Source organism: Amblyomma americanum, chromosome 1 (assembly GCF_052857255.1).
Source record: "Amblyomma americanum isolate KBUSLIRL-KWMA chromosome 1, ASM5285725v1, whole genome shotgun sequence".
NCBI classification, from domain to species: domain Eukaryota; kingdom Metazoa; phylum Arthropoda; class Arachnida; order Ixodida; family Ixodidae; genus Amblyomma; species Amblyomma americanum.
Genome location: NC_135497.1, coordinates 233,744,455 through 233,769,649, shown reverse-complemented (window position 1 = coordinate 233,769,649; position 25,195 = coordinate 233,744,455). Strand labels below are relative to the sequence as shown.

The window sequence follows — 25,195 nt, the reverse complement described above, 5'->3', positions numbered from 1 at the left end:
ATGGCGGAGGTGGACCCATTCTGTTTTTAAACACCCGCCACTTTGTCACTGATATCAAGAGCACCAAATCTGCATTGCACACTGGTCTTGAAAGGATTCGGCTTGGGCTTTCTCAAATAAAAATCACAATAGCGTCAGTAAAGCTGTGCCGTGCAAACAGTCCAGAAGCAAGAGGAATCAATTAAGTCAATCCAAAAGGAGGTTGTACAAATGAATAAATACCTGGAAAACAAAAGCCGTGGAACTGACACGGCGATCTTTCGAGTAAAAGAGGAAGAAAGTAGAAGCGCCTGAGAGCTTCAGGAAAATTGACCCATGTCTCGAAGAGCATGGTAGGTGCTGAGGTGAAATCTGTTGACCATAATTGTAGATTTTAGATTTAAGGGCCTGTCACACAATGCCAACAGTAAAGCAGGCGACACAGTGACAAACACTTGGCCGGCGCGCTGCACCAGTCGCCGCTTGCGAACTGCAGCCCCACTGCAATCATGGACACTCGGAGCGGCAAGCATCGTTGCGCCTCTTGGCCCAAGCTCGTAGTGTACGCTTTGCCACTGCGCAGCAGTCACCGATCGCGCACCAGAAAAGACATAATAGCCATATTATCAGAAAGACCGCCTGATATATACTTGAGCAGCGGTTGCCAATGTAGCAAGCTTTCGGCAACGGCGCCGCCCGCGGTCGCGCCGTCCGACGAATAGCGCTGCTGCCTGCAGCTGCCCTCGTCATCGCTAGGCCAATAGTTTCTTTCGCATCGAGCGCGCTGCGGACGCCGCTTCGGAAGTTGCCTGCGCTAATAAAAGGTACGCTCTTAATATCGATTTGCTGTCAAAAGCATTATCTCACAATAAACCAAAGATATGATCAATTTCAGCGACGACTTCGGCAGCGGACCTAATGGACAGCTGCGGGCGTCAGGCCAGCCGGACAGAAACGGCGGATCAGCGGCAGCTGCGAGGCGATTCTGGCAAGACATTTGCTCGTATCACAGTTGTTACTTCTACCAACAACTCGGTATTGATCAACGATCCTCAGAAATGATATATTTTTCACATTTACCTATCCCAACGTTCATGATTTATGTCAAAACCATCTTAAGCTAATTTTTATGACCACGGCCGACGGGGTCCAGGCTGGCCGGCCCGCCAGCTGCCTCGGTCTACTTCACGTTCGCACCAGAAAAGACAAAAGAGCCATGCCATCAGAGAGGCTACCTGGCATATTCGAACAGCGATAGCATGTCTGCACAAGAGCCAAGCTTTCGGCAACGACGCCGCCTGCGGGAGCGCCGGGCGACGAACTGCGCTGCTTCCCGGCTGCCCTGGTCGTCGCTAAGCCTATCTGGTTTCGCATCAATGCCTTAGCGGAAGGCGCTTCTGAACTAGCCGGCGACGTAATAAAGGAACTACTCTAGACACTTTGCCTTTACTGCGAGCCCGTCTCATAGTAGAATAAAGTTGTGCTCGACTTCCGCCACACCTCCCGCAGCGGATCTAGCAGACGCGAGGAGAGCCGCTCTAAGCAGCAGCAGTAGTAAGCGGCTGTAGGATGAAATTTGCTTGTATCGTAGTTATCACTTAAACCAGCACCTCGGAATTGTCCAAGGATCCCCAGAAATAATATATTTTTCACATTATCTATCCCAGAGCTTCTTATGAACGTAAATCGGGTTCATGTTGGTGAATGTTTTTGCTCGGCGGCCGATCTCGCGAAGACCCGATCGGCAGACTGGTTTTGTCTTCGTTGCCGGTCTCAAACCATGTCACACTGCGAAGACATCTGGGCATCGGTCGCGCTGGTGCCGCAGTCAGCTAGTGCGACAGCTCGGTCTGCGATAGACGAGTTCCGCCAACCGGGTTGGCCGATCTCCGGTGTCTTCGTCGGGTCGGCGTCGGCGGCGTGTCATATACGTACTAGTGTGACAGGCCTGTACCAGTAAAAGACCGGGATCAAGGCATATTCACCCCGGGTGGATGAAAAAGACACTGCGAGTGGCTCCAGAACTCCTGACAGAAAGAGGCGGCAGAGGTAAATTGAAACCATGAGCGCAATAGCAATGACCATGGCTCGCGCGGCGGCACGAGCAGACGACATTCACGGCTACCCGGAAGTGCGGTCTTGACGTCGTGGCTGCTATGGCTGCAGCGAAGGACAGCATGTGGTGGCCTGCCAACGTCACTGAACTAGTGACGTCTAATTTCACGATTTTAGTTCCAAAATCGGTCACTACGAGAACACCAATCGGCGCGCCAATTAAAAAAAAACATGATTTTTATAAATTCATAATAAATTGCCTGCTCACTTCCGAAGGCTCATACTTAATGTGGATACTTATAACAAACTGCACATCTCCTACCAAAAACTCTAATTTTAACCCAACGTTTCGAAGCCGACTCGGCTCCTTCATCAGGGGTGATTGAGGGCAGTAGCTAGCGTCTTTACTCGCTACTTCATCAGGAGCGACTGAGGGCAGTAGCTAGAGTCTTTAATTATGCTTAAAGACGCTAGCTAGAGTCTTTAAGTATGCTTAAAGACGCTAGCTACTGCCCGCAGTGAACCCTGACGAAGGAGCCGATTCGACTTCGAAACATTGGGATAAAAGTAAAGTTTTTGGTTTGGAGATGTGCAGTTCATTGTCTTCAAACCCAAGCAGGCATGCAAATCTGTCAAAATGTGAAGTTTTCAATCTATCGAGGATGCTTGTTAGCATCATTTCTAAGCATTGAAAACATTTCCAAGCGACTTTTGATTCTTTGCATACTGCCTTCAAAAATCTGAGGAAAAATTAAGGAAAGAGAATGTTTTTCTCTGTGTGGTATCTATTTGTCGGCGGTGGCAGTTCTTTCGCAGGTTATTCATGTTTTAGGCCATTCAGTGCGTTTTTTAAAGCGAAGAAGGCATTAACAGTCCCATTACGAGAACAGCCGGCAGCGTGTGTGTACTCGCAAATGGTACAGAAAATCACAGCCATGGCAAGAAAGAATAGAGTAACATCACCGAGCGTCCGTATGACGCACACAGCAACCCGAGTGCCGCCACTTCAAACAATATCTCATATGTCGTTCGTCTATACATACTCGCCACTGGCCGACCATCATGCGGCGCCAGTTTTTCCGACATTCGTACCAAAATTGCTGCGCAACTGTTGGTCGTAGAGCGTTCCGGGTGGTGTCATAAGATTTCTCGATGCATAAAGCTTGCATGTGCTACTGAATTTGGAGGCTAACTTGCAACCGAGATTCGAACCGACGACACATGCACCGTAAATTGTAGGTCTTCCCAGACTTATGCATGGAAACTTTCATGCAACCGCTCGTCGTAAAGCATTCCGGGTGGTGTCATAAGCGTCTGTGTGTGTGTGGGGGGGGGGGGGGGGGGTGTCATATATCTTCACTGGATTTCATTGCAGATAATTATGTGTGTGCTCGCGCAATTAACAGTGAACGATCAACGTCTACAGCTTCGACATCGGTATCACCCGAAGTGAAATGTGGTCGTGCGGGCAAATACGCAAAGCCGAAGAAGCACGACAGCGGAGATATAAGGCTAGATGTGATAGGTGTGCTAGGCTCAGTCCAAACATTTGCGGTCTGGTGGGCAACCGATACGCGAACACATAAACTTGTACAAAAGCACTTTAATACATGTATAAACATTACGCGTGAGCAACGCCCTCAATGGTGGTAATGCTTTCGCATTCCCACACGTAAGGAGCCTGAAGTGTCTCTACCGATTTTTTTTCTTCATCATAGCAACTTCAGGGGCATAGAACAATTCGTTTTGCTTCTTGTTTCAGTGGAGGTGGCTGTACATGCTACCGAGCTCATCAGCAATCTATTCACTATCAAAGGTAATGCTGAAATGTCTTGGTTAGTGCTTTTAAGCGCGTAGAAATTTTTGTTTATTGAATAGGGAGACTTGTCATGGCCACTTTGAGAAGAGCATTACGGTTCGCCTGAAATTTGGAGCTGCATATCATAACAAAATTAGCACGCATTTTTTCAGTTTAATGCCTAATTTTTTGCAAACATTTATGTTTTGACAGTTTACACGAGAATAAACATGGCCGACCTGTATGTTTCTCGTAGTCAAGGGGGCTTTTTATTGCAGAAGAACCACTTCAAGCGGCAGAACATATTGAAAAAAAATATTTCCTTTCGAAGTGCTCTTTCCTGTGAAATGAATGCATGCAATTTTCATGTAAAAACTTGGGGACTACTGCAGCTGTTTACAGGCAGTACTTCGGCGAAGCATTACGAGCAAGACCGGTCAGGCTGCTATCTGCCAGTGGTTTTTGTTTTCCGGTGCCAAATGATGGACAGTTGCGACAGCACTGGAGTGCTTTGGCGGATCTGTGTGTTGACATTTAACAAACCATTGCTCTGTTTGTACCCTGATAAATGGTAGGACCTGAGATTGCACTGTTTACCGCTGTGTGCTAGTACTATTGATTTGGTTACTTGAGGTGTATAGCGGTGCAGGTATCATGTGAAGCCAAGGAATTGCATGGGTGTTCCATGCAAGCAGAGCTGAAGAAGGGCATTGCTCAGAAAGCCGTTTTGTGTCGCTTGAGGTCGTCATGAAACGTCATGGATGCAACTGGTGACAACTTGCATTTCCTCCCAAAAAAGGAAAAACAAAGCCGGGATGCCAGAAGGGGAGTGGAGGTCAGCGGGAGGAACAGGTGTCATGAACGTGAGCATTGCACCAAAAAGAGCAGAAGAGGCTAAGATGAGACGGAAGTGTAATAACAGGGTGAAGTTTGGGTCACTGACTAAGTCAAAAACAAACGAAAATGACATTTCGGGTCCCGTACGGGACACTTGTTCACAATAAGACTGTCAAAGAAGAAGGCGGGATTATGTAGTCTTCAGGATGGTTCCTGATGTTTTTACGTAGATATGATGAAGAGAGCCTTATTGTGAACAACTTATTGTTCACAGTCTTACTGTGAACAAGGGTCCCGTACGGGACCCGAAACGTCATTTTCGTTTGTTTTTGACTTGGTCAGTGACCCATACATCACCCTGTTATTATGCTTCATCCTGAACAGACGGTATTCCGTCGAACGTTAGACTACTATGAGGCGGAAGTGCTGTAAGTATCTGCCTGGAGTTGATCGTTATTCGCACATTGCCTGCGGCGCCTCCGCTGCCCTGCTTGACTGTTCGGACCTTCAGTCCCAAAAGGCTTTGGTCAAGAGGGCTAAGCTGGCGGCTTCGACCAATGGGGTCCCGGAATAAGGACTCCACCCATTGCAGGGCTCTTTAAAGAGCCTCACCTCTTTCATTAAATAAAGGCTTTTCACCACCACCACCACCGCTGGCTCCGACGGCCGACTACCGAGAACACTGGCATGGGAGCGCAATGGGCGTCACCGGCAGTCCGCCGACTGGTTGCTGCAGAGGTGCGCTCGGCTCGCGACGAAAATTCTCATCTCAAGCTACGTGACTATGTGGGCATAAAATATAGCGAGGGTAGCGCCACAGGGGGCGAGCCACGGATTCGCGCGCTCCCTTTCACATTGTGTAACCATGTAATACACCACTGCTGCTCGTGCCTGTGCTTGTATACTGAAAGTCTCGCGAATCTGGTCTCGCTTTCTTCGGTATCGAGAGGCAGCACATGCCGAAATGGGAATGAGTAGATGATTTTGAACCACTCTTATCCAGATGTTAAAGGTATTCTGAACAAACCTTAGTGTTAACACATTCGGTGTGCAGGTAAATGCGTCACCGTGATAATCGCGGCCCAGTCACAGTCGGGTCCTATCGGCGCCACGCAGGCTCGTGGTGGAAGGTCTAAATGAATTCACGAAACGGCTTCTCCATCTGATTTATGCTGTCACACAGCAAGCCGGCTGTGTGACATCAGTGCCGCTTAATGAACCCAAATTTGGCGACACCAATGATTGCTATGGACAGAAACGGTCTCCCACAGCCTTGATAAGCTAAACGTAAGAGTTATTGTGGAAAGTGTTGGAGAGAACTCGTTAAATAGAACTGCTAAATCAAAATTTTGAACCATACCGGAGTGCTGAAGATGAATTTTGACCCCCCTTAGCGTGCACTGAAATCGCACAGAATACGGCCGTTTTTATATTTCGCCTCCATCAAAATTCGGCCGCCGTGACCGGGACCGAACCTGCAACCTTGGGATCAGCAGCCGAACGCCAAAGCCACCGAGACTCCGAGGCAGGTCAAGGCGCTTCTTGTGATCAACAAAGAGGTACTATTGCGGTCTGACATCCCCAGGACGCGCCAACAGTGATCAAGGCGCTTAGTTGCGATGTCTTCCAATGAACGCTGCTGTGTGGTTTCACTATTACAAATGAGAACCCGCGAGCATATCTTCCTTATCCACAAGGGTGTCTTAGAGCCATCGGCTGATAAAGTACCAGCTTGTTTGCCGCTCACACGTCTGGCCTGGCGATAGTGATGGCCTGGTACACAAAAATAAACGATAGTTTTGGAAAAAAATTGGAGGGGACACTTAAGTTTCACTTTAAAGGTATCGTAATCGTATCCTAAAGTACCGTAGGGTAACGCAGGGGTAGCGTAATGGGTTAATTCCCATATATGCAGAAGGTAATTCTCTACTTCGCATTCATAGATCCCTAGGAGTCCTCATACCCTTACTGGCACAGTGTTAAGCGATGTGCCACTGCCTTGCGATCGCAGGTGCTCCCACGTTGCTCTTCCCGAGCGACCAATCATTAATTTAACTGCATGGTTGGCAGTTTGCTCACAATCCGGTGGGCAGGTTGTGATGACACCGCAAGGTCACGTGACCTAGGTGAGGCCCACCTTCCTCCAAGTTTCCTCTCTGGGCACCACCTACCATAGCCATGTTCGTGATTTTTCGCTTGCAACACCCACCGACGCCAACAACGCCGACAGCGGATTTTCAGGGGAATGGAGCCTTAAACGCTACCGCGGTAAAAAACATAGTTCCTTTTTCTGGGTTTTTCTCGCGGGATGGAAAACAGAAAAAAACTTTTCTGGAGTGCCCATAATTGAGGTATTGAACAACAAACGATACATGAAATTACTTGGAGGTTTAGCAGCACCGCGCACGCAGCTTCCAGTTGCCATCTTGGCTCGATCATGGCTCCTTCCTGCTCATGGAAGGAAATAATTTAGGAGGGCTGTTATGGTCCCATTTTTTCAAGCCGAACGGGAGGGCTACTTGGCCTACGCTAGTTGGCCGCCATGTCAGCACGCTTGCGCATGCTTAGCTGATAATGATGCGGATAACGCCACTGCTCCCAGCATAACAATTGGCCTCTCCGTCAGGCAAAGACTACCAGCAGTTCTTGCAAAACACGTGACTTCTGGTGCCCTTTTTGTCATGCGGTTCGGATAGCGAGGGCTTTTCTTAAGCTTTTGCTTTTTCAGTGGTCCGGCCGGTGAGCATTCTATTACATAGCCGGTGAAACTGCTAAGGATCTCGCAAGAGCGCCAAGTTCAGCCGCTGCGCTGCTTATACTGTTAATCTATTAGCAAATGCAGTTGCTCGTTTATTAAGCATGCTTCTGCCATTTAGTCAGCATCGCTTAAAGATCGTCACTAAGAGTGGAAGAATCGGTACTACAAAGTGCATCGGAAAGTTGAACTCTGTGCCTGTGTCGTCACTGTAATGCCCACAGTCACGCACCGCCCAAAGCGTTGGACATTTTAATCGCTGTTTTGTTTATTTCCACGACGAAGAAAAATCACTGGGTAGGGTTGTGAGTGGGCATTTAGTGCTGCGTGCACACATGCGTTGCCGTATAGCAAAGTTACTTCTGCAAAATGCAGTATAGCAACACACGAGCCTCGGCCGACTGCGTTATGCCATCTTTTAACTTCAATTTGAGACGCATATGCACGCTTTTTAACGCTAATGTTTCAATGTCCGGCGCAGTTGTCAGGGTTTATTTTCACTCTTAAATCCACCGTCATATTTTGAATGAGATGGAGGACGTGTGTGAAGCAGATATGTTAACAGTGCGTTTTACAACATGAAAGCAGGCGTTTATTGCTTGTATTACTGCAAGAAAAGACGCTGTGTTTTTCTGTCAGTTTTTCTATTTGCGACATTATAATGACCTGCCCTGCTGCCATGAAAAGATCGCTTGACTAGAGAAAGAGCCTGCAGCAGTTTTTATATGGGCTTGATACGCTGGTCAAGCCGCGTGTGTAGGCGTGAAGTTAGCATGATAGTTTTCGATACGCCTATCTCCTAAGGACGGAATGGTTTTCTCGAGAAGGAAAATGTTTCCGTTTAACGCAACAATAATAAAATCACTAATAAATTGAAACTCAATAACAGTACACCGCACAGAATTTTAAAACAATGTGCGCTTGGTTAGCTTGGAGTGAACCTTAGTACTCCAAGAGGGAGCGATAGGGGCTAGTTGGTATGACATGATTACAAAACATAAAACTGAGCAGGGCAGAAGGCACAGGAGAGAAGCAAACAGGACGAGCTCAGTTTTTTTTTTTACAAACACTCAAAGCACCACACCCAACGAAATCATCTTACCAAACCAAGAAAGGGAAGCTCTTTCTTATACAGGTGTACCGATGCCTCACTAACACACTTACCAGGCCCGTATCTCAGCTGGTCCTGTTCGCTTCCCTCTTGTGTCTTGGCCCTGCCCAGTCTTCTGTTTTGTAACCTTAGTACACAGCGGAAAAAAAAAATGAAAATGTTTTTTATGGGCAAGTAAAGACGCGGCAACTGTCTGGCTTATCGGTAGCCACCTCTTCCGCGCCGTGAGGGAAGAAATGAAGGAACCAGTGAAAGAAGGTAGAGAGAAAGAGGCGCAAAACTGAAAGGCGTCGGAGTATTTCGGACCACATGGTGGTTCTAGACAACGTGCACTCATATCGCACAGCACACGGGCGAACGATGGAGGCTGGTAGCTGGAGCGCGCTGTATGCACACATAGCCATGATTTGCCGGTAAATTAAAGAATGTTCTTTTTTGCGACTGGACTACATGTTTCAGCAACGCCGGCGTCCGCCAGCTGAGCAATTTTGCCGATTTGCCTATCTACTTTGGCGTTCATATAAGTCTATATTTTTATTTATTACACGACAGCGTGTACATCTCGTGCGGTCAAACAGCCTTGCGCTGTGACCTAGGATAGACAGGAAAGCCTCAGAAACCTGACGAAAACATTCAAATGAAAAAAAAACGCCTACATTGGAGTTTGAATGCAGGCTATCTGCGTGCCAGGCGGGCATGCAAGGCATACGCCACAAAGCGCATTTTTTTTTCTTTGTCTGCGTCGTTCAAGCGTGTTAGAGGGGCACCAAGTGAATGCGTTGTGTGTATAACAGTAAAGTGTGTTGGGGATGTTTACTGATAATAGAGTAACTAAAAAATAAAAAGGAAAAGGGGCTATTTTGTTTATACTCTTACGGCGAAGCTTAATTGTTCTTCTATTTTTATTTATTTATTTATTTATTTATATTGCAGTCCCGATGCTGTTACAGGAGTGGGCAAGAAATAGAAAAACAGTCATCCAGAAAAATACAAACACCACACAAAACAAAAAAATCTGAATTTCACTAACAAGCAGTAGCTGAAAAAAACTTCGATGGGTAGCGAACGGTCGTTTTCAGACAGCGAATTCTAAAGTTCGATGGCCGGAGGAGAGAAGCGGTGTTTGGACGTCTCAGTGCTGCAAGAGGAAGGGGTAAGGTTCAGGCTGCAGAAACTTCTAGTGATGGAAGGTTTGTTAAAGTTCACATAATTGTTTAGTGAAGGATGCCGCTCAGAATGAAACATCGTGTGCAAAAACTTCGAGCATTATGGGTGGCACGATGATAGTGCTGTGAGACTTGGGGCTGTGTGAAGGGGAGAAGGGGAAAATCTCGGCCTTAGTTGCGAAAAATGAGGTGTACTAAGTTTTTTTTAGCTGATTTCAATTTTTATTATCTGATTTCTGATGAGGATTTCATATGATACAGCCATTATCAAGAATGGGGCGGATACGTGCTTTATATGTCAGCAGTTTGGTACATTCTGGGGCCTTGCGCAATGTACGATGGATGTACCCGGTCCGTTTAAAAGCTTGTTACATGTGACATCAAATTGTTTCCACCATGACAAGTGATGACGAAAATCAAGAACAAGGTATTCAGATTCAGTAAATCTTTCTAAATCCTGGCCGTGAAAAGTGTACGTGAATATAGCAGGAGTTAGCCGTCTAGACAAGTGCGTTGAACAGTTTTGGAGAAATTAATGCTCATTTATCAATTCTTGAACCATGCACCTATATAATTTAGCAAACGAGTCGTTAAGCAATTCATGGTGAAGTCTTGTGGTAATGCTATGGTACAGGACTCAATCATCAGCTAAAGACGAATTTTAAGGGATGCGCAACGTGGCAGATCAATAATACATAACAGAAAAAGAAGCCGGTTTAAAACAGAACTATATGGAACGCCGGATGACACACTAGCAGGGGGGAAATAGATGAATTAAATTATACAGACTGAAAACGCTGGTTCAGGAAGCTGGAAATCCAACCAACCAGGGAAGGGTTATTTAAATAGAGTCAAGTTTTTGGAGGAGTTTTGGGTGTGGAACGTTGTCAAACATTTTGTACAAGTCAACAAAAATGCAGTCAACCTGTCCACTTAAGTCTAATGACTGACAAATGTGCTTAAATTAGATTAGTTGGGGAGTAGTGCTCAATCCTCGACGGAAACCATGCTGGTTATTGTTTAGGATATTGTGGTTTTCAAGAAATTTCATGTGTTAAAAATTATATGTTCGAGCAATTTGCATGAATGGGCAGTCAAGGAAATAGGTCTATATTTCTGCAGTAGTTGAGTGCTGCCGAATTATCACAACGGAATTACCTTTGCAAGCTTCCAGGAGTGGGGAACAGTGCTGGTCCATAATGACACACGGAAGGTTGTGGTGAGGTATCTGCGTGTCCAAAGTGAGCTGCGAAGAAGGAAGGAGTTTGGTATGTCAGCTGGGTCGCAGCTCTTTCTAGTACCTAATTGGGGGATCATATTCAGAGCACCTGCAAAAGAGATGATTCCATTTTCAACAGGAGGATATGAGCCACAACTAAAGGAGGAACAGTGGAGTTATCCAATATGAACACGGAATGAGAATAGGAATTAAAGCCAGAAGCAATTGTCAATGAATCTGAAAAATTAACGTCATTAACTATAAACTATTGGAAGTGCTGTTATTGCGTAGTATCGATTTCCAGAACTTGCGAGGGTTTATTTATAACATGAGTTTGAATCTAATATCAGCTGCGCTATTTCTTGGTAGAATCTTGATGGGCAGGTGATGGTTGTGACATAGTGGGGAAGGCCATTCTATTCAGGTGCTTCTCGAGATTAAACGAGGCTGAGAATTTATTAATACGGGAGCCTGGATGGACAACTCGAAGCGGATGACCAGTGGCACTGAGGTATGTGCATGCAGCGTACGATGTAGGGCGCCTCGTGCTACGAACTGTTGGAGAATTAGTGAGAAAGGAAGAGGCTAGCAATGCGCCGGTGGTGGGAAAGAAGTGACAGTCAATTTCAGTTTTCAAAGACGATACACTTATGACATGAATATTTTTATTATTTTTATTTGTTTTGATGTACTGTAAACTCCAACCGGAGATTTTACAGGGGTGGGCGCGCTTCAAAAAATACAGAACTTCCAGATAAAACAGTTATAGAACAGTAAGCAGTTGTACAATGACAAGGATGGGTATAGTTAAAGCAAGACAAGAACAAACAAATTCGGGGTAATTAGTTATACAGAAAAAGTTATATCAGCAACATTTTAAAAATATTCAGTCAGCTTTGTGGCAATACACTCAGCACGGCAAGCTCCAAAAATTTGAGGACTGTCGTCTGCATTACAATTGAAGCGTGGAATGAATGAACCATACAGCGCGATTTCGAACTCGTTCGAGGTTAGCCTTCAGACAGTCTTGATGGGGATCCCAGATGGCTGATGCATATTCAAGTTAAGGTTTTAGCAGTGACTTATATGCCAGGAATTTCAAGTCTTTTTGTGCACGGCGTATGTGACGTTTGTGGAATTTTAATTTTTGTTAGTCGATGAAATGATGTTGACATTAATGTGCGCATTGCAGGATAGGTTAGTTGATAGTGTGTTGCTTAGGTACTTAAATGATTTCACAGATTCTATGGAGAACTTGCGCTGAAGTTTGCGGTGCCGATTGCAGCGCCATAACACACTGCCTAGAGAGAAGAGCAAGCAGTTATGGGTAGTACTTTTAGTACTTTTCCGCGCCACCTTCAGGCGCTTATTGGCGTCAGCCTCCGCGCTCTGTCGAAGGCGCACGTGCCGTGCGTCAGCTATCTGGGCTACGCCGAGAGAAGCTAGGAAATGAATGCTGTCAGCCAAACGCGGGAACCCAATCGCGCAGAATGTGTTCTCGCGTTTGCAGCGGCCCAAGCGGCTGACAAAATCAGTTTTGAGTCACCGAATGGAACAAGTGCAGTGTCACCTTGTCAGGGCAGGTTAACCATTGGTATGCTGTTTATTGCATAAGTAGAACAAAAAGATATAAGACTTCGGGTGAATGACATGAGCTTACATCTGTTAGGGTCAAGCGTCATTAATTAACCACTGATCGCGCCATTCTTGCACGCTGTCAAGTTCAGTCTGAAGAGCGTCTTGGTCAGAGACGTTAGTTACTGTACGATAAATGACGCAGTCGTCAGCAAACAAGCAGATTGAGGAAGACAGGTGCAAGGGTAAATCGTTAATGTATATTAAAAAGAACAGGACCCAGGACGGATCCCTGTGGGACGCCTGAGGTTACGGGCAGAGAGCTAGGCGACTGGCTGGCAATGCATACAGATTGAGTAGGATTAGTGAGAAACTGTTGTAACCGTAAGACATTAGGGTGTATATTTAAGAGGGAAAGTTTTAGCAGCAAGGATCGGTGGAAAGCTTTGTCGAGTGTTTGAGCGTAATCTAAGAATACAGCGTCACTCTGAAGGCTACAATCAAGATTTGCATGTAGGTCATGTAGTAAAATTGCCAACTATGTTTCACATGAAAACCCTTTCCTAAATTCATGTTGTGAATTGAGAAAAAAGTTGCTAGTATCTGAGAATTTGATGACATGTGAGTATATGACATGTTTCATGATTTTGCACGGCACGCTGCTTAGTGAGATGGGACTATAATTCAAAGGGGGTTTTTATTACCGAATTTGTAGACGGGAACGACCTTTCCTACGTTCCAGTCGGGAGGCGGAAGACCTGCAGACAATGAGTGCGAAAATATATGGCAAAAAAGTTTTGCAGAGGTACGGTTGATTTATTATTACCTTCGTGTTAATTTCGTCCATGCTGGCTGATCATGAGAGTTTAATATTTTCAATCTGGGAAACGATACCATCAAAAGAGAACGTTACAGCCGGCATGCTATTCGTTATGTTTTTGGGAAGGGTAGACGCAGAAAGTGTGCCGGCATCCTTGGTAAATGCAGATGAAAATGCGTGATTGAACATGTCAGCATTGCCAGGATCTGCGATTAATTTATCATATTCGTGAGTGGGAACAACCTGACGGTGCTGTTGGGGGTGTATTATTTTCAAAAAATTTTCAAAACTTATTCCGGAAAAAAGAGTGTTTTGCGTCACGGATGGCAGCTAGCCAAGATTTTTCGGCTGCGTAGTATTTATGCTCGGTCTGTGTTTGGCTGCGCGGAGAAGTCTATTTTTTAATTTCTATTCGTTTAATGCACCTTGTGAACCATGGTTTGGGGTGACGTTCATGAAAAGTGGTTTTCGGAATGAATTTGTTTGTTAGTTCGTGCACCTTAGTTTTAAAGACAAGACACTTGTCTTCAGGAGATCTGTTTTGAAATGTTGTTTCAAAGAACGGAAGGAAGGCAGTTAGTTCATTATCTATCGCCTCATAGTTCTCTTTGTCGTACAGAGTGATAGTTTTTTAGTAAGTGACACGTGGGGCTGGAGGGAAATGAAAAAGTGGCATGAATTACCTTGTGATCACTGATCTCTGGTAGGAAAGAAATAGACATTACTTCCAGGATGATTTGTTAGTATCAGGTCTAACGTACTGGCGGAGTCTACAACACGTGTCGGCTCCGTAATTAGTTTTGTAAGGTTAAAATTACGACACACGGCAAGAAACTTTTCTGATTCAGTGTTTGCAGCCGTTTGGGTACACCAATCTACATTTTGAAAGTTAGAATTACCGACTAATAGAATATGCGCGTTAGGGTGTGATGTAGCAACATCACGCAGTATGTTGTTTAATTTTATGCAGAAATCATGACTGTTTGGAGGGCGGTAGCAGACGCCAAGCAGTACCGTTTGGGGTGATGCTCGAATGAGAAGCCAAATAGCTTCTAGGTATAAGGTAAGATTAATGGGCCCACATGATAACTGTTGGCTTGCTGCTATTAAATTTCCCCCACCTCGTGTTTCTTTACGATTTTTGCGATACATGTCAAAACCGGGAAAGTCTGTATTTTATAGTCGTTAACATCGTTAGTCAGCCAAGTTTCTGTTAGGATGAGTATGCTATACTATCGGATGATGACATGAGGTTGAATACTGTGTCGCGTTTCCGAAAAAAGCTACGAATGTTAGGAAAGATTGCGGAAAATGAAAGGATGTGGTGAGGCGAAGAATTGCAAGTTTCTTACTCTGGTATTACGAGATGTTTGGTATGAAATTTCTTTGACTGTTTCTGAATATGCATCGTAGTAATATCGCTTGGGGCCAATGAAGAGGGTATTGAAGGGAAGGGTGAAAAATACTGATTTCTCTTTTGCAAACGCCACAAGATGCTGACGAGCTGTTCTAACAGGCCGCGAACAATCTTCACTGATACTAATATCGGTGCTCTTAAATTTGCGTCCATTAGCCAAGATAAGCTTTTTAGCTTCGTGCAATATGAGCTTTACGATGATTGGAATGTCTGTGCTGTCAGAGTGGCAGCCGATGTGATGAGCGCGTTCTGTTTCTTTTGTGTCTATCTAAATTTACGTTTAAAAGGCTATAGCATTGATCAATGAATAATTGTTCCGATTTCGCAGAGGTTTCCGATCGGTATGTATCGTGTATGCCGTAAAATGTTAGGATGTTGCGTCGGGATCGATTTTCTAAGTCATGGATACTTTTTCTAATCCGCATATGGGCTAGGTAGTTTGAGCCGTATCACTTTTGACGCTGTCAATTTCCGTCTGCAGAGAATCAAAGTTTTCATATTGACTTTCTACTTGAGCCATCCTTTGGCTCAGATCAAGTATTTTCTTATCTGTAGCTGGAGTTGGTGTTCGAAATCTTGTATTTCCGCGATTAGTTTATCCTGACTCACATTTAATTTCTGCAGTTCACTTAGTACGGCGGCATTATTGTCAGGACCGAGGTTGGTTTCAATGTCCCCCGAAAATAACAGCAATGAATCCGAGATACGCTTTCAGTTACGACGGCAAGGCAGATCTGAGGGTTGGGTAGCTGTATCAAAGCGCAATTACAAGATTTGTTAGAAAAAAGTCGTTCAGTTGTACTAACCTGCATGGCGAAAGCAACAGACTTAGCTCGCAGTGTCGTGGCAGAGCCACCGTTCCCAGTAGAGTGTTGACGAAGGTCGCTTTCCTATTATATGCTGCTGGTGGATCGCTGGCCCTGGTGCTTGGTCCACCCAACGTCGGTCGAGCTCCCAGGCATCCACGGATGGTGCTTGAGCGCCTGTTGCCTCGGTGATGACAGTCCCGAACCCGGTGTCTAATTCGTTTTTGTTCCACTCTGGCGCATGCTTAGACGGTACACCCCAGTGCGAAGTCAGCAGAGTGGTTGACATGCTAGTGACACGGCGATGAGCACCTGCATCACGAAGACCATAGGTTTAGCTGGCAGTGGCATGGCACAGCCACCGAGCCCACTTTTCAAAAACCCCACAAGCGCATCAGTATTACTGGTCAAAGATAATTTTTCACACTTATCAAAGGATTCAATCAATGTGCCAATAACAGCAGCATCCCTGGAGAAATATAAATCACGAAAAGTATTGTAATCGAACCAGGATTTGGGAGCAGTGCAGTTAATCGAGAATAATATGGAATTATGGTCAGTTATGCTATCAAGAACGCAGCACCTGGAAACCATTCTCGAAAAGATTGGACCTAAGAAAAACTAGGTCTAAGACTGCAGTTTGCCTGGCGTTCACGTCGACAATTTGTGTGAGGCCAAGGGGTAAGAAAAGATGCAACAGTTTTTTTTTGACAAAGAGGAATCGTGGTCGGTAATTCTAAGCGAAGGCCACTTAATGCCTGGCGCATTAAAATCGCCCATAAGTATTATATTTGATGAGTTCAAATCGTGCAGAAGTTTGCTAAGAGTAATTAAATGATTCCCGCAAGAGCCAGGAGCCATGTAAAACACTCCAGTTAAAGAGAATGAGCTTTCCAAACAAACCTCACACAAAAGCAATTCAATTTCACATGGGAATTCAAGAACAAAAAACTTCAAGTGGGACTGTATATAGAAGGCGACAACACCATTTTTGCCATTTGGTCTCTCAACTCTGACCGACTTGAATCCGCTTTACGCAATTTCGGAGTCGTAGATTCTATCATGTAACCGCGTTTCAGTAATGCCAATAAGGGTGGGGGGGGGGGGGGAGGGGATGCATGAGCAGTTATCAAAGGGTTAAAGTCGGAAAGTTTATTACGAAGGGTTCTTGCGTTTGAGTTTAACACGCGGATATTATTGTTGCTGTGACAAGGAAGTCAAGGCGAATTGGCTGGTGCTTCAGTAGCATTATTTAATGACGTGCTATGGGGTGCTTTCTCCAGTGTATTAGAGGAACTGCTCCAGTTGCACCGAACTTTATCAATCAATATCTGACCAAACCACATTCGGACCGTGCAGCCATGGTTCCTGAAACTTTCAGACGCCTCCCAAAGATTTTTTTTTTGATATTGCGAACGCGTATCCAAAAACCCTAGGATATGCGGAAATCGGATTCCTTAAGCATGTGGCCATTTTTGAACAATAAAACTTTCTCTCCAAAGTCAAGAAGCCTTGTAATCACGGGACGTGGACTGTCACGTGAAGACCTTCCAAGACAATGGTGCTTTTCTGTTTGAAGGCGGCCCATTTTAAGTTTCTTCTCAAACAATTTTGCGATGTACGAGGGCAGGCGCTCATTATTTACATCAGAGGATTCGGCAGACCATTTAAGTTTAAGTTGTTCCTGCCTGCACGTTCTTCCAAATCATCATTCTTAGTTGAAATACTATGAAGTTCGGATGTTCGACATGCGAGTTCACTGCCGAAACTGCCGCTGTCGGCTGCAGGCTTTTCTAACGAGGACTCCAGAGCAGGCATGCACGATTCAGTTGTGTCAAGACGTTCATTATTAGATTCGTGAAAATGTTCAAATTCGGCAACATCCTGAGCCAATCTTCTCTGTCCATTCAAAATCTCAGCGAACATATCAGACACCGACTGTTGTTCGGTAGTAGCTTGCGCATTTGAATGGCTCAAATTGCTTTGAAAGCGAGTAAGACCAGGATTGCTTTAAACAGCTACACTCTGCAACAATCTATTAATAAAAAAGCCGCCGTGGTGGCTCAGTGATTATGGTGCTCGGATGCTGACCAAAAGACGCGGGTTCGATCCCAGCCGCGGCGGTCGCATTTCGGTGGGGGCGAAATGCTAGAGGCCCGTGTACTGTGCGATGTCAGTGCGCGTTAAAGAACCCCAGGTGGCCGAAATTATCCGCAGGCCTCCACTACGGCCTCCTTTGTTAAACCCCATAAAACCTACTAATACAAACTGCGAGTTCTGAGTAACTGAAAATATAAGCAAATCCCTCGCAAGAGGGGTGGGGGCAAGAGAATAGCAGAAGAACCGATCATCAGAGCGAATACAGGGGGCATTCAGAAGTTAACATATCTGCCTAAGAAGCAGGCAGCGGGTAAGCATGATGCTCATAGTGCTGCCATTCCGCCCACTGGTGAAGTAACGGTCAGGCACCGAATTTATAGGCACGTTCTTCGACGTCAATGGAAAAGGCTGCATTACGATGGTGAATGAACAATCTAGAGGGACGCGAACTTTACACAGGTTGCATACACGTGTGGTGACGGGAAGACAAAGACTATCTATTCGTAAGAGAGATAGGAACGTGCGTACAGCACTCATCTGATATTAATCCAAGAACCTTGGCGATGTCAGCGAGGGAACGTGGGCTGTGACCTCAGGAGTGGTGAACACAGCACAGTCGAAGTGGCAACAAGTGCGGAGGACGATCTTCTTAAGAAGCAGGCACTGGTTAAGCACTGTTTACGTCTGAGCGGGGATGCACTCATAAAATCACGAAGTTTGCTCCTATATTTGATAGCATGCAAGAAAAGACCACTCCCTATCGCAATTTGAACACTGATCACCTGGTAAGGTTTGTGAAAAATCAGCGCAGAAAGTGAGAGCTGTATACGGGTCGGCGCGCTTAGTCACACCTCGTACTGCCGTTAAAGTTCATTGAAATGTTCACGAGCAGTAAAAAAAATCAAAAGAGAAACTGTAACATACCATACTGTGTTCCCGCACACGTGGTAGTATCATCGGTGAGGGCATAGCGTAGCGTAACAATGCGTCGGAACATCAGCTTTCACACACAGCGCCGCTGTCTTTATTCGCCACCGGACACCAGTTTCCTTTTCTCGACCGAGCCAACGTGGCAGGCGTAGATCTCGGAGCGCCAAGAGACGACGCTGGGCATTTCGTATATCATCGGTTGTTGCAGTAAAAACTGAAAGCGGGATGGGCGGCTCAGCGGAAAAAAAGAAGACACGAGAAAAACAGCACTACTTTTAGTATGCTGTTTCATTTTAAAAATAATTCAGGGTGTAGCCATAACATCATGCTTTCCTTTCAGTTGATAACTAAGGCCTTAACGGCGAATGCTGCGCCGGTCTGTTCTAAATTAAAATGAGTCTATAGATGAGGCGAATGCCTTACAGCTGTATTTGTTAATCAGCTGCTAATAATGGAGCAAATTAGTCATTGGCATCCATCCGAGCGCAGCCATACGGATACAAAGGATGGTTGTACAGCTTTATCAGAATCTTCAAAGTTAAAGAAAATTCGTCCTAGTACGGGGTTCAAACCCGGGACCACCGCTTCACCGGAGCAGTCGCTCTACCAGCTGACCAAAACGGGACGACTAGCATACTGCTAGCAGATTACCAGCGACTCCAAGTGCAGAACCCGAACCTCCGAGCGCTGAAGCACCACCGGTTGTTGGACGGTCTGCTCGGGAACGACGACTTGTGCAACGCTACGGCATTAACTAAGGAGGAAAGAATGTGATAACGTGCCGATATGGCCATTGTGTGCACCGTGAGTGATGACGTACGCCGCTGGCTTGTGACGCGCGGCGGCTTTTTTCCACGTGGCTGTCTGTGCCCTGCGCTTGTACGTTTTCGCCGAATACACAGTTTTTGCCTCTGGCTCATGTCGCGCCCGGTTAAATCATACAATAGATAAACGAAGTGTGATTATATAAGAATTCTCTACTGCATTGCAAGTGTGCAGACACTAAATCATAATTCTTTATATTTTTATGATTTTTTTTACTCTTTTCGTGATCGCCCTGTCATATTCACGACAGCTCGAACGCAAGCCTTCGCGATTTGAAGGTTTCAAGCCAGTTTCGGTTGTTAGCAACAAAGCTGCCGCACATATTATATCATTTCTGGCAGGGCCACATCAACTGCGCACTGCAACCTCGGTGCACTGCGCTCAGCTTACGTATCATAAAAGTAGGCTGATCGGCTTGTCTGTAAGCTGCCTTTTCGGCGCCGTCATCTTTCGACTGCACACTTCCGGATCTCACAATATGGCTGGATTAGCTTCTAGAGTGACTATAACCAGACTGTACTCCTGAAACACCGTCGCTTAGAAACTTAACAGGTGACACTGCAGTGACCACGTCTCGTACCTTGCAGTGTTGATCCGCATGAACATTGTTTCCCTCACCATCGCTGTGAACGCAAGCAAAAGTCTCCATCGTCGACACCACACATCAGCAAGTGGCAGTGCTTGGGATGCCAGAGCACCGGGCAGTATAATGTAAATATGTTAACAAGAACGCATGAAAAAGATTTCTCTATGCCAAACTTCGGCCATATCTGAATATAAATTAGCTGCACATTCTTGTTTTTCATAACTTCCAAATGCTTCCAATTAATAGGAAAAATAAACTGTTCGTTTTCCTGCTTTTTTTTCTGAAACTCGAAATATTAGGAAATTTTACTTGTTAGCCTGGAGATTTTGTCCCCGATAGCACACACGGCTCTCAATCATACATAGCTGCTTTAGTCACACTTCAGCACTTCGCAAGCTAATGGTTTATGATAATGGTGCCCCAGCTTTCGTTATGCGCTCTCCCGTCAAGGATTTTCTATTATCAAAATGCTTTTATGTTCCAAAGGCTTTCAAGTACACAGAAGGAAATGATCCCAGAATAATTCAGGCCACCCCAGATTCTTAGCCTTGACCGAACAGTCGATACACGGGCATTTCTGCCTTTTGTCGCCATCGTTATGCAGCAGTAGCGGCCACAATCGAACTCGTGACCTCGTGCTCACCAAGAGAGCGCCGCACAGCTGGGCCAACGCGGCGGTCAACTTGTGCAGTGATTGAGTGAGGTCTTGGTATTGAGTGCTTCATTACATTCACGTGCCTTATGTTTGTTGAGCTTGGTCAGCTTGATTTTGGGCGGCTTATTTTCCTACCAAAGAAAATAACGCATAGATAGGGTCAGTGCTAGTTTATTACAACTGCGTGGCGCACATATTGGAAAGTATAGGGAAACTTGTGCAGTGCTTAGCATTGATGCAGTAGAACAGTTACAGTTACAACCAATGATATCATAGCTGTAAAAGCGATTCCAAGAACAGCAATCGTTTTTCTTCTGTTACTCATTTTCAGCCAGTGAGACCGAAAGAATAATGCGGAACAGTTTCTCCTGTACTCATGCGTGCGATGGTTGCTATTTCACCACATAAAGCAAATGCAGTACATGAGTTCGCGAGGTATCACTGTCTTCATGCTGACCTTTTGTAAACTGTTTGTGCAGCGCTTTCTGCATCGACCATTTCTTGATGCGGTTGATCTTTCACAATGTGCAGGACGTAAGAGCGCGTACGGCCACAGCAGATTAATTTGCCGGTCTTTTCACATTAGATTTGCCAATGTCATGGCTTAGGGCAGCATACTGGAGGTGGAAAAGTATGTTTGTTCATCTTTGACAGCACTGAGAGGTTGGCCTGCGAGCCTAAGATAAAAAAGGAAACACTTCACATAGTTGCAAAAAAAATACGCAGTGGCTATCTCGATCTCCAAGTTCTTTTTAACACTGCGCACTAAATACCTTTTCTGTCTGTTCAAGAGGAATGGGTACAATCGGTTAATCAACCGGGAGATCCTCAGCTTCGCTCTCATCACTCACCGGGGGAGCATTTTTGTAGGCGTTGATGGCATGCGTGGGCGGGCTAGGTGGGGGGCTTGGCTCTAGGCTGTTGGCTCTGATGTTGCCGATGACCTCCAGCAGCTTGTCTCTTTCGTCATCTTTTAACATGGTTTCACGGTCAGTCCCACCGTCCTGGTCATGGGTCAAGCACTCCGCGTCCGGCTGTGAGGAGACGAGATCCATTTGCTCTTTCCTGCCGCAGCCTGCACTGGATGCTGTCGTGGCTGGAAGAGCACTTGGGGTGTCTCGACTGCTGGAGATACTTTCGTTGGTGCGCTGGGACGAAGCGATAATGGCTGTTTCTTTTTGGCAGCGTGTTGGTAAGGGCGATGAGAGGCTGTCTTGAGGCTCCTGATGGCGTACTTCGAGTTTCTTCATCCATCACTGCTGTTGATAGCCTAGTTCGACACACTTTTACTTCGTTTTCGCGGCAAATCGTGCAAACGTGCGATGCCTCGTTGCACGAGGCAGGGGCTCCATGCTCTGCCTAGCACGCGGAAGTTGTAAACAAAAAACAAATTTTGCCCCTCAGGGGTCTCTCTCAGATGCCTGCGCATGAAAATACTACCTTCTGAGATTTTTGGTAGCGCAGAGCTTTAGAAATCTCGTAGTATTATTCAAGAAGCCTCTACGCTTGTGTAGTCTAAGATAAAATACATGCGAATGACGCGTATGCCCTTAGAAAAACGTCCTATGGGCGTCTGTGGAAAAAGCTATGTCCCTCTATGAACTTTCATGAACGTCTATAAGCACCCACAGAGGTGCTTATTGCCAGCTATTGAAAAATCTATGCCACTAAAGCGATAGCTTTGGAACCATACAACTGTCTTAAGCTCTCTATAGAAAATATATCAGCCTGCATATACAGCTACAGACAGAAATAGGAAATGTTTATAGCTATTTGGGACAAAATTCTATAGCCGGCCATAGGACATTTTTCTATGGGCGTGCCGTCATTTCGCAATGACAAGACCGGCGTAGACCAAGATTGTATGTCTGAAACGAAATAATTCAGTTCTTATATTTCGTGACGAAAAACTGTATGAAGTTTTGTTGTTGATTTCGGCAAGTTTTGGAGACATTTAAGCACGTAAAATTTCGGCTTTCCACAGTTAAAACGCCGTAGTCGAAGCAACTTTGGAAGACGGCATTTCGGTACCTTATCTCTTCACTGGGGTTGGGCGAACAGATCAAACATGAAAAAAAGCTAGGAGCCGGGGCACGTACTAGACACCTTGGCCCATTTCTATTAAAACAGGTTAATTAAATTTTCATTAAAAGGGGGGGGGGCGCCATCTGTACCTTTACCTGTACCTCAGTAATGGAGGGCTCCGGATAATTTCGTCCTACTGGGGATCTTTAACGTGCTCTCACCTCGTACAGTGCAAGGGCCTCTAGCATTGCGCCTCCATCCAAATGCGACCGCCGAGGCCAGGATCGAACCCGCGTCTTTCAAATCAGCAGCCGAGCACCATAACCACTGAGCCACAGCGGCGGCCTTTCTTTGGACGCGGCACCCTTGTTGGGCTCCAACAGTTGACGCCTGCCTGTGCGGCTGCTCGGCGGAGTAGAACCTGCGTACCGGGGGGTCCCCCTGTCTACTGCTTCAAAAGTGACGCGTGATAATCCTTGTTCTCTCTTCGTGGGGCCGAACGTGGCGTTTCATGTGACGGCACTAAGTTCAATTCCTCAAGAAGCCGAATAAACATTGTACAACAACGACTTTACTATTTTATGCTATGGTATGGTATAGGATGGTATGATATGAAAGGACACGGTACGGTACGCTACGGTATGGTATGGTAGGGTAGGGTATGGCGTGGTATGGTATGGTATGGTTGGTAGGGAACCATATGTATGGTAGGGTAGGTAAACCGATATGGTATACGAATGGTGTCATGTGCTATGCTGAAGTATGGTTTGTATAATGTGGGGTTTAACATACCAAAGCTGCCCATGAGCAATGAGAAAAAACTTTAGTGCTCAGCTCTCGACTAATTTCGACCACCTGGGGTTCTATAACGTGCGCTGACATCGCACAGCACGCGGGCTTGTTTCCATGTCGTCTCCGTCAAAATGCAGCAGCTGCGGCGCAGGTTCAATACCGGGACGTTGTGCTCAGCATACGAACGTAAACACTTTGCCACAGCTGCGCCCACTGCTGGCTGGTAGGTAATGATTAGAAAGCTCTCATTGTACGTAAATACCAAAACAGACGTGAACGCAGGTTCAGCATAGTTAGCGACCATCGTTCGGCCTTTTACAGAGAGTACTGCGCTGCTGAGTTCCACAAGCAGAACCGCAAGCCGTGTCTAACCACATCTAGCCGCGCTGCTCCGAGGGTTGGAAGCATGACGAGTTGAGCTTGTATCTATCCTGAAGAGGGGAGGCGTCGATCAGGTGGCGAGCTTTCGTCAGTGTAGTTGCCGGTATAGAAGTCGCAGCATGATCAGCAGGCTTCGGGCTGCGTTTAATCGCTGATAGCATGATATCGATTGCAGCACTTGGTAAGAAAAAGAATGCTGAAAATTACCTGAAACACAAGTCATACATGCTCGTTTTGAGGAAAGTCCAAGCAAACGTGCAGTCATTCCAATGGGATGTGGACAATTTGGTCTTCGATAAGGCCAGTCTTCAGGGCTTGCGTCGAACTCCTCAGAAACAGAATCTTTGGCGCTGGTCACAAGTGCAGCGAACTTGGGCTGGTAATCCTCCTCTTCGGCTCCGTCATCCCTGACAGCCACAACATCTTCGTTACAAAGCTGGCTGGCCGTGCCCATGTCTGTGATCGCAGTGCTCGCGGTTGAGTGGGTGCCTTTTCTACGGCCTCAGGCAGCACGACTTGGTTCACTGTAGCAGATGTGTTGCCATGATCATGTGAACACTGCTGTGTTTGTTGAAGTCGAGCCCACAGCATGTAGCTGCCTCGGGAGATCGTCTCTCAAGTGGTGGGTCGCACATAGATGTTACTGACATCTACTAGGGCCTTCCTTGTCGTGGATACCTTGTCGTACATCTCCATATCAGGCAGAACAAATAAGCGGTTATGAGTGGACAAGCTGGTTCGGGAGTCGTCCAGAAACTCTTTCGGTGGGGCTCCCAGCTTTGTGCGCGAATGTCCAAGCGCGAAATGCGGAGAAGACAAAGAAGAACGTTCTTGAGAATCTCACTCCCTGTTTTTATTTTGGCGCCTGCTTCAATGGACTATAGCTACATACTGCATATTCGCGCAGGCTAGCACTTCCTTCTTTTATGCACCACCAATTGCTGCAAAGCCGAGTGCGCAAGTGTGATGTTAGCAAGCTGGATTCCGGCACGCTTATCTCCCAAAGACTGAATGGTTTTCTCGCGAAGGAAATTGTTGCCACTTACCACAACGATAATAATATCACTATTAAATTGAAACTCAATACCAATGCACGCACAGAATTTCCCAGTTAATTGCACATGGTTGGCTTGAAGTAAACTTTAGTACAGCAGAGAAAAAAATTAAAATGTTTTTTGTGGTGAAGGAAATACACAACAAACGCTTCACTTCTCGGAGGCTACCTCAACCGCGCCGACATGGAAGGGATGAAAAAAGGAGTGATTGAAGGTATAGGGAAGGAGGTGCCGCAGTGAAGAGCTTCGGTATAGTTCCGACCTGGGGTTCTAGATAACGTGCACTGCTATTGCAGACCACACGGACA

The 25,195-nt window shown here is 45.9% G+C and overlaps 2 long non-coding RNA genes across 2 annotated transcripts in view; one reads left to right on the top strand and one right to left on the bottom strand.

The window, feature by feature from the left end:
• The window catches only part of LOC144095700 (uncharacterized), a 301,198-nt gene that overhangs the window by 113,497 nt on the left and 162,506 nt on the right, over window positions 1-25,195 (top strand). The gene's annotated exons all lie outside the window — the stretch shown is intronic.
• LOC144095692 (uncharacterized) lies at window positions 9,539-18,725 on the bottom strand. Its single transcript, XR_013306746.1, has 5 exons — window positions 18,563-18,725; window positions 15,539-15,850; window positions 13,200-13,253; window positions 10,860-10,947; window positions 9,539-9,673 (listed from the first exon to the last, which is right to left on the bottom strand). It is a non-coding gene; the product is annotated as an uncharacterized LOC144095692 (long non-coding RNA).